The sequence below is a fragment of the Toxorhynchites rutilus genome, chromosome 1, assembly GCF_029784135.1.
Source record: "Toxorhynchites rutilus septentrionalis strain SRP chromosome 1, ASM2978413v1, whole genome shotgun sequence".
NCBI lineage: Eukaryota > Metazoa > Arthropoda > Insecta > Diptera > Culicidae > Toxorhynchites > Toxorhynchites rutilus.
The window spans coordinates 187,192,710-187,209,263 of record NC_073744.1 but is presented as its reverse complement, the minus strand read 5'-3'; the positions used below and the strand labels follow the sequence as shown (position 1 = coordinate 187,209,263).

The 16,554-nt window shown below is 40.6% G+C and overlaps 1 protein-coding gene across 2 annotated transcripts in view; it reads left to right on the top strand.

The window, feature by feature from the left end:
• Positions 1–16,554, top strand: part of LOC129770110 (uncharacterized) — a 161,800-nt gene that overhangs the window by 45,169 nt on the left and 100,077 nt on the right. For both annotated transcript variants that reach the window (XM_055772757.1, XM_055772749.1), the window contains exon 2: positions 7,298–7,334. The gene's annotated coding sequence lies outside the window, so the exon portion shown is untranslated. The remainder of the gene's footprint in view (positions 1–7,297; positions 7,335–16,554) is intronic.

Here is a 16,554-nt window from a genome sequence, read left to right as displayed (position 1 = left end):
CACCAACACCGCGTGCATCATTAGATGACGCTTACCTCGAAATTTTATTGCCCCTGGCAATGCGTTCGTTTTTTGCAGGGCTCGAGCCTGCCTTCCTCTTCTTCTTGCTTATCGCACACTACGCGAAGCGTCCAATTTATGACGCGGAAAGAAGAACACACGATACGAATAACGCGAAAAACGAACAGTAAAATCAAACGACGATTTCCAGGTTGGATTAACACTGGTGGGGTCCAATCTTAGATCGAAGCGCAGCGAAAGCAAAGTGAACTGGATTACTCAACAGTCCGATGCCGAATGAAAGTTTGCCTCAGCGAGATCCACTGTTTATACTCTAGGCAAATATTCCCCTTCATTCTTCTTCTTTTCCTTTGTTCACGGAGACTTTAAATCCTACGATTTCCCCTCCGTTGGTCGTCGATAAGTTGATCGTTATTGATAGCTCTGTTCGGGAAAGCACTCAAATGGACAGAACAAATGTATGGGAAAATAGAAACACTTAAGATTTCATGAATTTTAAGCATTTACTAACCAGGGGATTCTAATGTATGGCATATTAAACAAATCTTACGGAATTTCCGATTCGTTTAGTATGTAAATCGCCAAAATCCGTTCGCGGCAAAAATAGTTATTAACGTTAACTTTATTTCATAAAAATGTGACCTGTTTTCTGATTTGACACCCTTAATGAAAGACGTAGTTCTACGTCAAAACTCTTATTCGTTCCACATTTTCAGGGCGTCCAATTGCGCTTCCTGAAGGCGATCTGGTGTAGTGGTTACATCCATACCTCTCACGCAGAGATCACGAGTTCAATTCTCACTCGCGACATTCTGCCAAAAACGGAAGTAAAAGTGACGAACCAGCCAAAATGTGTTGAAAATCACTATAATAGAGAGAAAAAAATAAAAAAAAAGACGGGTGGGTAATGTCGGGGACATAACCGGAGTGCCGTAGGACTATACAAAGGGGACAGCTTTTGTTAAATATATATTTTAAATATATTGTTTTATTTTCTTCTCCTACGTGAATACCTACCTATCTACCTGAAAAATGGATTAGTTTACTGTTTACTCTTTATGAACATGTTGATGGTTCTGAAAAGAACCTTTGGTGTTGTGTTTTTGTTATTACTCGATATTCCTATCTTGTTCGGTTAAACCTTCCTGTTTAGCTATTGCGTTTGCCACTCGCCACAGCTTTCACAGTTGGAAAATTTCTTCCCATCCAGCTTGTGACATGTTGTTCAGTAAATTACATTTAACGTGCCGGAGAAACACTTTGCCACTCACTGAAACTAATTGTTGCCTTGATGAGCGCCGAACCGAAGCTGCTCTGTTCTTGATGCGGGTTTTCTGATTGTCGTGAGAAGCTTTGCAAGCCAACTCGAGCACTCCGACGGCCGAAACTCTATAATCGCTGTTAGGTATACTGGTGCTCCGGGACCAATCCGTTCGGCCTAGTTACCCTTGCGGAGCAATCAGTGAATGCGACCAACAGGGAACTGGAGACCTGCACGGTTCGAGTGAGACTTTGCCTTTCCCTTAACTTGTCCTCCTTTGTTACGTCCACGATGCCGATGCCGTACAACCACACGGGTTTACGGTTTGAAAGAAAATAAGATATTTTTTTGGGGTCCGCGTGTTTTATACTCTAGCGGTACACACTCACAGGATAGAGACAAATCGGCAGACTCAGCCAGAGGGGCGAGTCCAACGAGACGAACGAATGAGCGTTAAAAGGGAGCGATGGCAAAAAAATACATTCATTACGATTTGTTCGCTCGTTGGATTCACATGCAGGCTAAAAAGGGTCCTTTTCAGGGTCACAAAATTATCTTCAATCTAAAGAGTTTATTGTTTTGTTATCACTCGATATCCCCATCTTGTTCGGCTAAACCTTTCTGTTTAGCGATTGCATTTGCCACTCGCCACAGCTTTCACAGTTGGAAAATTTCTTCCCATCCAGCTTGTGACATATTTTACAGTAAATTACATTCAATGGCACGTCGCATTACCACCACTCAGTGTCGGATTGGAGGTAATTTTAACCTGTAATTGAACATTTGTGATGACAGTGGTACAGTGTCGACTTTCAATGTGGGGTCATAATTTGGACCCCGAACTCTATGTTTACAAAAATGTCCAACTAAATATGTCGCATTACAGGTCCGTCCAATTAGCTAAATATCAAGATAAGTGTAAATTACTGTACTTTCAATCTAGAAGCAATTTAAGAATTTGTGAAAATCAATAAGCTCAGAACAACTGCCAAATTCACATACTCATCATATCCTGGCAAACAAATTATGAAAAAATCAATTTGTGTTTTATTATTATTTTGGATATTGTTTTAGAAAGCATTGAACTGTATTTCCTAAACTCTTTTTTGGAAGGTTTAATGGCCCTGAAAAGCGCCTTGTTTCATGGAATGGTTCCAATTCAGTAAACTTAGTACTCGTGGTTTTGAAAAAAAACCATTTCGAACGCCCTCGATGCCGCCTTGTTCTGGATTTGCCACCAAAGCATTTTGTATAAAGAATAAACTTTTTTCTTCTGCTACCTGACGCCGTTTTGCGATTGCGTTTGCCACTCGCCACTCGTTGTTGGCTTGTCGTTGTTGTTCTGAATGCGGTTTTTCTTATCGTGGCGAGCAGCTTTGCCAGCCAACTCGATCACTTCGGCGGCCGAAACTATATAACGCCGGCTAAGTGCACCAGACTGGTACTAACGCGCTCGGCCTAGCTACCCTTGCGGGGAACTTCAGATCAACACGGTTCGAGCGGGATTTTGCCTTTCCCTTCACTTTTCCTCCTTTGCCATGTCCAACCATGGCTGCTTGTGTTGGTTTGTTGATCTGATGTGATGCGAAACGATGTGGTGTACGGTTTCGATGAGAATGATCGTTACGGCAGCGGAGCGGGGATTTTTAAGCTGACTGGCTGGCTCGAGAATTACGCATGTGTGAGACTGCGACCAATCTTTCGTTTTTTCTTTTTCCTTTCCAATCGTGCTTCATTCTATTTCGCTGCTACTCTGGTTGCCCGTTTTGGTCGGTACGATTTGAGGAGCACAAAATGGACCAATCAAAAATGGGCACATAGTGCATTTGGACAATGCTTGATATTTCACAATTATTCAATTATTTATCTCAAGAAAAGTGAAATGTTATTCGTAATGATAGATGCGTAGATATATTTCCTATCAATTGATGCAAAAACCTTTGCGATCTATTGAGAAATGCTCGAGTTATAATCGTTCCAAATCTTGCATTTTTTCCTACTTGTTCAGTGCCTAGATTTCCATTTCACCCCCTATATCTTCCGGTTAGACGTAGTCCTACGTCAAAATGCGCTTCCTGTGGGGATTTCACGAATCAACCACGTTAGAATTACTTTTACTCGTTGAGTGCCACGATTTTATAGCGGCTCCATGGAAATTTTTAAACGTATTTGGGCCAACGTTTCTTATTGCAGTAGAAGGTATTTTTGTTCAAAAAGAAATGCTTAAGCTCATATGTTTATATGCATTATCTTTATTATCATATGTTATACTGTCAGTCACCGGTGACTGACGCAGTCTGATCGAAAATTCGGCGTCAGTCAACGGTGACTGACGAGCCAGCCAACGTGTTAACCCTTTGCGGTCGTTTGTCTGCTCTCAGCCAACATTTGTAAATGATTTTTTATGTCGAATGATCATGTTCACGAACTAATACATCAATTCTATAAACAATAGAAAACGATACTGGGTATAAACATAAGATTATTAGCGTGGAAAGATAAAGCGATCACTTTGAAAGAAAATTAATTCCGACCACAAAGGGTTAAGCATAGGGGATTCTGAGCGGGGAATGTTGCAATGTCGACTGAAGTATCTCTATTTCCCAATCACTGACCGATTGTCGAAACCTCGGACGGCACGAAACCTCGATGTTCACCCGATGAAATTATTATAGTGATTGAAAATGGGTTCTCAAGGCAAACGCAGCGGCAACGGTCATTTACCCCCTCTCAAGACGTAGTGGTAACATGCGAATTGAATAAAATAATTTCGTGAACCTGCGTCAATAATGCGGTCTTGTCTTGGGCTCAACCCTCTATATTTTGTAACAAGGCTCTGTTACGCCCTAGCTGCCCGCATGGACTCTGTGGTTCCTCTCAGGGTCGGCTCAATCACAGCCTATCTAGGTTAACCCGAAAGAGGTTATAAAAAGGGAAAACACACGTGTCTCTATTGTTTACGACGGCAATTTATTATATTTTTTTTATCCTAACCTTCCTATTTCCCTAGTTCCCTACTCTTTTTGTTTCACACGTTACTCACGGTGTTTGTGTATTATAGTGTCTGGGCCCGCTGCTGAATCCTTGCTCTGCTGTGGTACGGTTCCGGTCCGGAACATTATTCCGGTCACGATCCGCTGCTTCACTGGAGTATAATCTCAGTTCTTCTGGGTGGGTTCAGTGTGCTAGTGCACCTGCTCGTCCGATTTCCGCTCCTTGCCTGGTGTACAGGAGACGAGAAGTTGGAACCGGACTCGTGGAAAGCACAGGTCCTCACTATCTGCTGCTCAACCGATAGCAAAGCGATACAATTTTCGCTACAGAACTTCCTCCGTAAACGGGGACTTTTGTGCGGTTGGAACGGGAAGGAACGAGTGTTTCTGAGTACGTTCTGTCCGGTGGTTCAAGCTTAAGTGCCCCTCGAGCATGGCGGAACTCTGTCAAACCCGCCAAGAAATATTCGGGTCTGGTTACACCGACTATGGTACTATGGTACTATGGACTATGGTGGTATAATTTTTTTTTTATAATCCTTTAAGATTTTATTTATTTTATGTATATGTTTGTTTTTTAATATCCTAGCTAGCTTCGTTTTTTGAATACTGGTGTGTTTGCCTTTGTTATTATATTCACTATTTGCCGTGAGAGGAGACAGAGCCTCGAACAACCCGAGCGAACAAGGAGACTTGTCACAATTTTTTGTGAACCCTTTGTACCTCACTAGTCAGGAATTTTTTTTCCCTATTGTGTTGAAGAATTTTAATAAAATCAATCAAATCAACAGTAACTTTAGTGACTTTAGTGTCAGGTACATTTCTTTCAAGAAGACCAAAAAATGTTTGGAAGGTCACTAACTAATCTTCGATGGAAACAACCACAGTTAGAGGCATGGCTTTTCAAATAAATCGTGGTACAAATGAACACTATTATTTTTAGGGGGTCTTCGTAGCCACTTACGCGTTCGCTTACCAAGCGATCGATCGTGAGTTCAAAACTCAGGGCCCTCAATTGACCATCTTTGTGTTGTTATAGAATAACTACGTTCACGCAACCATCATCAGCGATGGAAATCGATCCACGGTGGAACAAAGATCGATTCATCCATACAACTGCTCTGCTCTGCAAGAAACATCGGGCTGCTGTTCTATAAATAACTCAACAATGATCAATATCAACTGTCTCCGCTGTCCGGTCTGATGAACAATGGATGAACAGAAAGAATACCCTTACGCCTAAATGACTACTACTGTGTAATTTACCAAAATGTAATGGAACAGAAAACTTAACGCCTAAATGGCTACTACTAACTACTGTGTAATTCACAATTCATAGAAACATAAACATATGTACATGTACACGATTAAACCCGGCTCTGTTACAGCTAAATGCTAATGAGCCTAATAAATAAAATGGGATAAAAAAAACACTATTATTTATTACATATTATTTTCCTTTGTACTCAGAATACGGTACAAAACGATAAAAAGGCGAGACGGTGAAAAATGGTCGAAAAACGGTACTATCCCGTTCAAAATGGTACGTTTGGTCAACAAATTTTGGGCGGGACGAAGTTTGCCGGGTTAGCTAGTACTCAATAAATTAAAAACGGGCGGAGTTTGAATTGCAATTTTTTCTCCATCCACATCGTCCGTAGAAAGAACGCTGCATTTTCATTTCGAGCGAGCGATTGAAAATATATTACTTTTTTTTTCTCGTTGTTGATAGCATGGATAGGTAGTCACACAAATGGGAAGAACAAATAGCATAGGAAAATAGGAATGCTTTCAGTTTTCTGTAATATTTACGAATTGGGGAATGGAAGTGTAGAGCATATCGAACAAATCTTAAAGAATCACTTTCGATTAGAATGGTATGCAGGTCAGAACCCAACTTTATTGTAACTGACCAAACTTTTGCACGAAACCTCGTAAGATTCACTAACCACTCTCATTGGAATTCCCATGTCTCCATCTTCCACTCACGAAACGAACAATCCCCCATACACACCCAATAAACAAAACCCCGGGCTTTCATTGCAAAAAAAGTGAAAGACCCCCAGTTGACCGTCGAAGTAGCCATACCGCAGGTATGCACGATGATGCGGGACCTGTGTGATGAATTACAACAAGCACAGAAGCAGAAGTTGAAAAATAGGAAATTTCACTTTCATTCGGCGATTCCTCATTCCTTCCCCGCCAACATCTCATCGACGTAACCGAGGGCAGCAGACAAGCCGACAGGTAGCCAGGGGCGGGAAGGAAGTATTGTATGATTGTATGCCGTAATATTAACCAGCGATTGGAATCGACGGGGAAGAATCTGAATATTTATGAGTTTCGACTACAACTGTTGTTTCTTTTTTTTTGCTCGTTCCGTCTTGTGTCTTTCCGAATGGAGCGAAACCCAATTCGAACATGTTCTGTTGATGATTGCCAATTTCGAATCGTCACACGGCCAACGATAACGATAACGAATTTTCCGAACAGCTTTTCATCTGTCACAGCCCCGGCGCGGTGATGAACTGTCATCGATCGCTGTTTTGCGGGATCTGTGACAGTTGTGAAAAGTTGTTGGGGCATGTTTGGGAAAAATAAACAGCAGAGCAACCCTTGATTATCGGCAGGGTTGCAGTTGAAAAAAAAGGTTCAACGAATTGATAACTACATTGCGGCCTGTGTTACGAAACATGCGGCGAAACAATCTTCGGATGGATGCAGAGACTCTCCGACAATCGCTCCACCGCAGAGGTTCCACTTGTCCATCCCAGATTGTACGCACCGCAATGCCAAATCCAGTTTCATGATTACGGCACCGGTAAACACCGACCAGCAGAGGAAAGCATTTATTATCTCTGCCGTCCTCCATTTTTTGCCGCTCCATGCCGACCCAATGAAATACGGTATCACATTGAATAATTGACAATTAGTTGTTTGATAGGGGGCTGGCGTATTGGTATTTGTACCCTATTATCGCACTATAATTTAATACTGTCATTTTTTTTTGTTTCCTTCGCAGATTTTCCTGGCAACGGAAGTCATATCAAACATTGAAGGTAAGTTTCGAGGGAACTTTCTATCGATCTTCTAATCAACGCTGGTGGGCGATCGCGCTGTCATCGCGCGCGGTTAATAGGGTTCACAAGTTCGCGCGCATACGTCAAACGTCATCCGATGCGATGTGACGCGGTGACTCTCGTTAAAAAAATTACTATCGCCAACCTCGCTCAAAGGTAGAGGCCATTCGTCATTTGCCCCCGCGGGGACGGAAATAATAAAACATTTTCCCGTCGTTAATTTGTTTCGCGGCGATAGCCCCATGGTCCATGAATTGGAAAGTCTGGAGGACGAGACTCGTTTGTGTCCGGCCAATCGATTAGGCACGAATTGATGAACGACGACAATTGGCCGGTTCGTTACGGTTCCCGGCTGGTGGGGTGGGGCGGAGTGAAAGTGCAGCCGACGAGAAGGATCGCCGTAATGGTCGTCGATAAATCTCGATTGTTTCGCGATTGCTGCGAACCTAGCTTCAATTGACCGTGAATGGGGCGATTTCTCGCTGGAATTCGACGGTGCAATCGCTATGTAATCGTTAGCGCATAGTTTAATCGCAGAAAAACGTGTGTTTATCTTTTTTCTCGGTAATGTATGCATAAGTTGAAACTCTAGTAGAAGAAAAAAACTGTTTTTAAGTAATCGCCTATTCGAAAAGGCGAAACCGGGTGAGTCAATTTCATAAACTAGACTAACGTTGAATACATCGGAATCGAATTAATAATAACTGCATCAAAAAACTAATATGAAAATAAAAATCTGGAGTACCTGTGCTTTCCCCCGAAAATTTGGAGCAATCGTTGCATTTAGTTAACCACATTAGCTGCGGTCCACCTTCCGCTTCTAGGAAAAAAGTTACCATTAAAACACGAACACATACGCCACAAGTACAACTTCCCGTCAAGTCATAAATGAGCCAACCAACCAACCAACCAACCAAACAGTTATCTTTCTGATAATTTCATCCAATCCACACACCCCCCGCATGTGGTGTACTTGCTATTGCTGCTACTTTCCACGAAAAAAAAGTGCAAGAAGTCATTACCGTCTGCTGCTGCTGCTGTTTTACAACTCCAAAACTGGCGGTGGAAACTAGCTTTGGTTGCTTCCCGGGAATCGGAAAGACGGTGCCGGAGACGGAGACGGAGCCTCATGGTGCAATGCGCGAAAAGCTCGAAATATGCATTCTCCTACATTTCCTCTAGTTTTTGTTTTTATCCACCTGTTGTCATGCCAAGCCCCTCGTTTGCCGTCGCGGTCGATTGCATGGTTCGATGCATGGTAGCAATGTTTTTAATTTTCATATACTGAAACTGTGATGAGTTTTATGAGTTGGGTAAGTGGCAACTCAAAATGGATTTACTCAAATATTAATCATTCTCTATTTGCTGTGTAAGAAATTATTCCATTGTTTACCTGTCAAAAAAGATGATCGATTCGATCGATTCGTTTTAATTGAGTTGCATGTTTCCGTTTTGAACCGTATTGATCAAAAATACGTTTTTCGCTTCGAAATAAATTACCGAAGCTTGCACGAGGTATGAGTGGAAATTGTGGTTCCCATGACCGAGTGAGAGCTCATACGTTTTCTACTGTCAGCCAGGGTAGAAAAGTTTCATAATAATCCTATTAATGTTCTGACATTCTATGGAAATTTCACCCGGCCAAAATGAAAAATGAGATTAGCGGCACCAACATTCATTGACTTCGGAAATAAACTGACGTTTCTGTCGAAGGAATTTAAACCAAATAAAAACAAACGTGATAATGAATCAGGTGTAAATTCTTGGAAATAAACAGAAGAAAGCAGTAACGATGAAGATATTCCCAACTAACAATTCTCCATCAGTGTGGCGTTATTTACAGCTACTAGATGAAACTTGTTCAGTTTCTGATAAACTTTTGAAAGAAAGAAAAATAAAAAATTGAATGGAAAAGCTTCAAATTTGCGACCTTTGCATCCTTTGCAAATAATTAATTATCGAATTTAAAGAACCGACGAAGTACGTTTTGTTTATTGGCTCAAAAAAATGACCTGTGCAAAATTGAATCTAAATCGGACATGACTTAGGAGTGCCTCGAAGTTCTGTGTCAAAAGGTCAATTTTCGGCCAAAAAATTTTTTTTTCGAGATGACACCAAACCTGCATTGTTAAGTCATTTGGCATCGAAAAAAATCGATTTTCCAAATTTCCTTTACCCATGCCGCTCTTTTGAAGCATTCTGCAATGAAATATGTGTTTTTGTGTTATGTGTGGAATATGTTTGCTGTTTTTCTCTGTATTGTATCAATGTTAGGACTCGAAGAGACGATTTCGTAGTTTTTAGTTTTAAAACATTGATGCAATATATATATATATATATATATATATATATATATATATATATATATATATATATATATATATATATATATATATATATATATATATATATATATATATATATATATATATATATATATATATATATATATATATATATATATATATATATATATATATATATGTATATATATATATATATATATATATATATCGTGATGTTCGTAGTCGAACTCCTCCGAAACATCTCGAGCAATTTCTATAAAATTATGTACAAATGCATGAGAATAGGTAGTAAACTATATATGATGCCGCTAGGATACCGATTAACTTATGTTTAATACCGATTAGGATGGCCCAATGCAGGAAAAAAACATTTTTTTTTGAATAATGTTTTTGTAACCTTCATTTCATAAAATGTTACACACAACCTTTCTTAATCGTGTTTTTAGTATTTTTCGAAATACAAATACATTATGTAGCGGTCAGCACTATAAAATATTTTTAGGGCAAAACATACTCTCATATGTATTTGCCCTAAGTTAGATAACAACGCAGATGGGCTGAGTCGATCTTCAAACGACGTAAAGCGTTTTATCTTAACTTCAGGAGAGAGCCTGGGAGAGATTCCCACGTTATAGAGTTCAGGGAAGCTGCTAAGTATGGAAGGGGAGAGTGAAGGTTGGAATATGGTTTTCGAAATCAGAATGATTCGGCCAATGACAATCTTCAGATTTCCGAGGATAGCCGACAAGATTTTGGGAAATGACGTACTTCCTGTAAGTACGTTTGATTTCACTTTCCCTGATCTGAGGATGTCTAGGCGCGCTTACTTTGTTCGTGACTGCGGAAAATAGTGGAAGTGCGCGTGCTCGTTTGATTAATTCCAAAAAGGTAGTTAAGTTTAAGGCAGCATAAAACTCGTTCCTTTTCAAAATCTTTGTTCGTTAGGTCTATGTTAGAACGAGAGGCAGTGATTAGGAAGTAACGTGTTGTGCGTGTGTGTGCTTACGAATCACAGGTGATTTGAACCTTTTTTTTACGTTGGCGATCAAATGTGCTATGTGCTAATATTCCATCGCACAGCTACCTATTCTCCCGCAGGCAGTAAGGAATAGCCACTTCATCGCGAAGATAATTCGCTGACTCGGAGAGCCCGTCATCAACATCCGCAGCAGGGACAACAATATCGCCCGTAGGAAACTGATCATCAGCAGCAGTCAACAATTTCAAATCAATAGCTGGTGAGTCCGTTTCAAGCTAGCTTTTGTACGGAGGGTGACGTCCGGTGAGGACGTCACGGAGTTTTTATCTATTGCCCTAAGTCGGGATGAACCGGACGACGAGAAGAAGATCGCGTCCGAGATTTTTTTGTCAAAAGCCAAATGCAATTGCTGGGCGTCATTGTTGACCCCTCCACACAAAGCGCTCAATAGAATCAAAAGACCCCGGGGCAACAAAAGCTCAATTTCACGCACACACCTCTCATAGAAAGCTTTCAAGCTATAATTCGAATGGAAGATAATAGGATAGCAGGATTAATCGAATAAATGCATGTTACAATACCATTTATGTAATGTTTAATAAAACGGTGTTAAAATGCAAAGATATCTAGTTATCGAATGTTAGTACAAACTGAAGCTTTGATACTGTGAAAGTCTTTTATGTTGCACATTGTAAATTGTATCGCGATCGTTTTTCGTTTTATGTGGGACAATAAGTCTTTCCAGTGTTTTTGGCGCTCTCTATGGACAGGTAGCAGCCTGGCCTATGATGAGAATTAATCGGGTATGAGTGAATTCTACCGATTTCTTTGAAGCTTGAATTCGATTGATGGGGGTCTAATTGAATGTTTCGTTTTGGTTAGAGTTCCGTAGCCTGGCTGGAGCGATCCGTACTTCTATTTCGGAAGTAGAATACCTGAACTCGCCCTTACAGGGAGTCTCAACCGGGCAAAATCGATCTTGGCGGGCAGTCTCCTTCGGGAGTGGCGCTTAAGCTGCGCGCTTTTAGAGGATCGGCCAGCCCACGGCTACAATTAACCGTCGTTTGTTTTTCAAACAGCACGAATTTTTTTAGGTTATTGAATAACTGATGGCGCTACGTCCACATCATCGAATATTCATTCACACATGCACCAGTATCCTCAATTCGGCTATATGTAGGTGCAACGTCGACGAGCTGGAAGCCTTTTTGAATGAGCACAATTAATTATTGAAATTCGTCATATCATACATGCTCGGATTGCAATTCTTATAAAACACCGGCTGGAGAACACGTTTGTAGATCCAATGCGCATGTGGTTGAAGACATTGCTTGAATTATGGTAAGCGACTACACAGCGACACGAGAAATTGTGATTCGAAGAAGAAACAATCTCGCGTAACTTTTGAAAAGGTCCAATGTAACATTTTCGCCAACTCGAGAAAAACGAAGTTGAAGACCCAAACATTATTCCGCGAATTGTCTTAAAAGCTTTCGATCTTTATCGCTACTTTCACCACTAGCAGTCAAGAATAACTCTGAAAAACCAATCGTAACTGTTGTTCCGTGATTTGAGATTGAAGTTAAAGACTAGGAGCGAAAAATGTTACATTGGACGTTTTGACTACCCGCATTTGCACATTGGACATATTACGTTGCACGATAAGAATTTGAAACTAACTACTAAACAACAATCCAAATAACAGCATTTCATTCTAAAGGCAGATTATTATTGTTATCACTCGTCGAATTGCACTGAAATCGGTAACAACACCTGTAAGAAACAAAAACTCGAAACGACCGAAGTACGACTTCGTATTGTTTTGACTGCTTTGTTACTTCGGACGTTTCGGGCGTCGGAGGAAGGAAGCGTCCGAAGATACGTGAACGATTGTTTTTGTAATACATTCAATGATTGAAAACTAATAGCGTGCATCCATTAACTCGATTTGTTTACATTTGTTACATAGGACCTTTTCAAAAGTTATGCGAGCAATAATCTGGAGTTCAGCGTTGGCACACACTGTTAATACGACAATCTTCGTCTCCTTCTTCAATGGTACTAACATTCCCAACATTCGCCGTATGGTCATACAATTAAAGGGTGTGTTACATCAAATTGCATCACGGAAAAAACGCTGTAGAAATTCGCCCAGTAGACCGATCCTTTTGAAAATTTTAGACAGTAAAATAAAAACTATTAAACAACTTTTGGCATTTTCTTTTTAATCATACTTCGAGCCCAAGCCCGTATGCTCGCACCTTCCTCTTTACCCCGTCCATAAGGTTCTGTACAACGTCAGGTTGTAGTTTTTTTTGAACAGAAATCCATTTTCTCTTGAAGTCCGCCTCCGATTTGACAACTTTTGGGTTCTTCCGGAGGGCCTGCTTCATAATCGCCCAATATTTCTCTATTGGGCGAAGCTCCGGCGCGTTGGGCGGGTTCATTTCCTTTGGCACGAAGGTGACCTCGTTGGCTTCGTACTACTCCAACATGTCCTTTGAATAGTGGCACGAAGCGAGATCCGGCTATAAGATGGTCGGGCGCTCGTGCTGCTTCAATAGTGGTAGTAAGCGCTTCTGTAGGCACTCCTTAAGGTAAACCTCCCCGTTTACCGTGCCGGTCATCACGAAGGGGGCGCTCCGCTTTCCGCAAGAGCAGATCGCTTGCCACACCATGTACTTTTTGGCAAACTTGGATAGTTTCTGCTTGCGAATCTCCTCCGGAACGCTGAATTTGTCCTCTGCGGAGAAGAACAACAGGCCCGGCAGCTGACGAAAGTCCGCTTTGACGTAGGTTTCGTCGTCCATTACCAGGCAATGCGGCTTCGTCAGCATTTCGGTGTACAGATTCCGGGCTCGCGTCTTCCCCACCATGTTTTGCCTTTCGTCGCGGTTAGGAGCCTTCTGAACCTTATATGTACGCAGGCCCTCCCACTGCTTGGTCCGCTGGACGAATGAACTTGACAAATTCAGCTTATTGGCGACATCCCGGACCGAACTTCTCGGATCACGTCTAAACTGCTTAACTACGCGCTTGTGATCTTTTTCACTGACGGAGCATCCATTTTTGCCGTTCTTCACCTTCCGGTCGATGGTTAGGTTCCCGAAGTATCGTTTTAGTACTCTGCTGACCGTGGATTGGACGATTCCCAGCATCTTACCGATGTCCCGATGTGACAACTCCGGATTCTCGAAATGAGTGTACAAGATTAATTCACGACGCTCTTTTTCGTTCGACGACATTTTTCCAAATTTACGAAAAATTGACAGTGAAGCATGGCCAACGTGATCTATACACTCTTATCTGATTATAAAACCAAAGCTGAAGATATAATTCCTAAAAATTAAATTTCTACAGCGTTTTTTCCGTGATGCAATTTGATGTGACACACCCTTTATTTGCGAACGGTATAGAGGTAGAGAGCGAATGACTACGATTCCTACGACACAACTTTCACTTTCGAGACGCTTTCATGAGCAACGTCGACACAGCCTTTGCTATTGACAGCACGTGTGTTCAAACAAAAAAATGAAATTTTTAATGACCTTCTTTACAACATTACACGTATTCGGTCCCACACGTTGCTGGATGTATTCGGTCGAATAGCGTGGATTTCCTCATATACACAATTTTAGTTCGCTTAGTCGACAAAATACGCTCTGAGAAAATCGATAGTGTAATTTTCTCGAAAATTCCAGATCAGATGGATCGCCGAATGTGTTGATAAGAGCAAAGAATTATCCGATTTAGGGCTATCTTCATTCTATCATATTTTCTGTATCAAACATTTATTCGATGTAACGGAGAAACATGTTATTTACAAGTGATTGGAAAATCTTGAACGAGAATTGTGTCTGAAAATAATCTGATTTTATAATGACGAGTTTTAATAGAAGTTTAATAGAAGAAGAATTTTTATTAAAAGTAAATTGTAAAGAGTCAATTAGAAGATGAATCAATGAACAGTTCTACGATTGGACTCACGATCGTAAGTAAGAAAACGTGAATGTTTGGATGTATTGATAACAAAAAATAAATTTTAGGCGGGACGAAGTTTGCCGCGTCAGCTAGTCTTCTATACAATCGAAGCAATTGCCGGATGTTCCACATTGTTGACCTAAAACGTGGATTTGATTTCAAAGACAAGAAATTTTCAGAACAACGTTTTAGTTCCAAAATTGGTTGTCGGCGTCTAAGGGTGGGTTTAGACTAGGGATATATTCATGTGAAGAAATATGATGAGATTTATAGAAATCGCATCAACCGTTTACACTAGCGTGAACTTCTATAATGAATATATTCATATCTTCGGTGAATTTATTCACCTGAAGTAGAACTGCATCCAACTTTAGTGATTTCTCACCAGTGAGAAATTCACAAGCGTTTACATATGCTGAATTTATTCAAGTTATATATACCTCGAATAAGTGTATCATATTTGTTCTCACCCGTTCACACCTATATTCACGTGAATAAATCCATCTATAGCTATAGATCTCCCTAATGTAAACCCGCCATAATGAATGAGGCGCACTACTGTTGTGGATTGATAGAGTAAGTTTTCTAAATTGATCTTTTCACAAGACTTGAGATTTCATAACGAGTGCGACCAGAATGCTGTACTATTGGGCTGCCTAAATACTAATGGAATCAAGAATTTATAAAGATAAAAACGGAAAATTATCAAAGCAAAGAAAAACACGTTGTTTATTATGTTGAGCTTCATAAAGTTCTGAAAAATAGAATTTTGACATAAGCGTTACACCGCTCGATTGGCTATAGGCAGGGTAGCACTGTGGGTTATTGAGAAGTGCACACTGATAGAAATTATAACCACTTTAAATACATCAGGAAATGACTTTCAAATTAGTGAAATCCGGTTTCATATAAATACACCTGACAATTTTACAAACGTTGAAATGTTTAAAGTTATCAGTTGAACCCCAGAACTGTTCGCAATGTTTCCCAAAATCATGTGGAAGGAATGGTTTTGGAGCAAGGTCAATTTGATAAATAGGAATAAACAACATGCAGGAACCTGTCATAGTTTACGTGTTTCACAATTGAATATTACAATTTGGAACCGAATAAAACAACTTAAACAAACAGAGACGTGTTAACATTTTTGATCCCATGACACACATCGGGTTCATCTTCACACCGCCTTGGGCTTAATTAACACTTATTGCCCACATCGCAGTGATCTCCGCTGGCGATTTTAAATATTTATCATTTTGATTATACTCTTCCAATGTACATATCCCCCAAACGAAAACATGGTTATATAAACCTTTCGGTGAATGTGAATGTGGTAGATGTGGCCCCGCTCAGGCACCATTTCGCACTTCGTCCTGCCAGCTTATGTGTCGGCTGAGGTGACAAGCCGAGGATAGTTTTCACCTCGTGAGTGTGGGGCCGGGGAGCTGGTTTTTGCGAATGATTGCACAATCCCCCCTCCGGTGCTACTTTTGTTGAACCGTCCCAAAATGATTGGCAAGAACCGGTTCGCAAAAGGGCTCGTTACCGCCGCCATGATTGATATTCGCTGGCAAGTGCTTTTTTGGTGGGATTGATTTATGACAAATTGATGTATTTCGCTGCAATTGGAAAGTGAACAAAAATGGAATTAACCTCTCGGAAAGCATTTCCAGGCGGTATGTGAAACTGTTTATGGGACGCATCTTGGAAAAAAAAACCGTTTCATAATCAGTGGTCAGTTTAAATGTATGAACATAACTCGTCACTTTCCAATTGCTACATGCAGCCATTATGCGAAAATTCATATTCATTACAAATTCACTAATAGACTATATCAATTTACAATAGTGTTTTATCAATTAAAAGAATACATTTCATTGGAGTTCCCGCTAATTATGAGAATAATGTGACAGCGTACAGTGGATATTTGTAA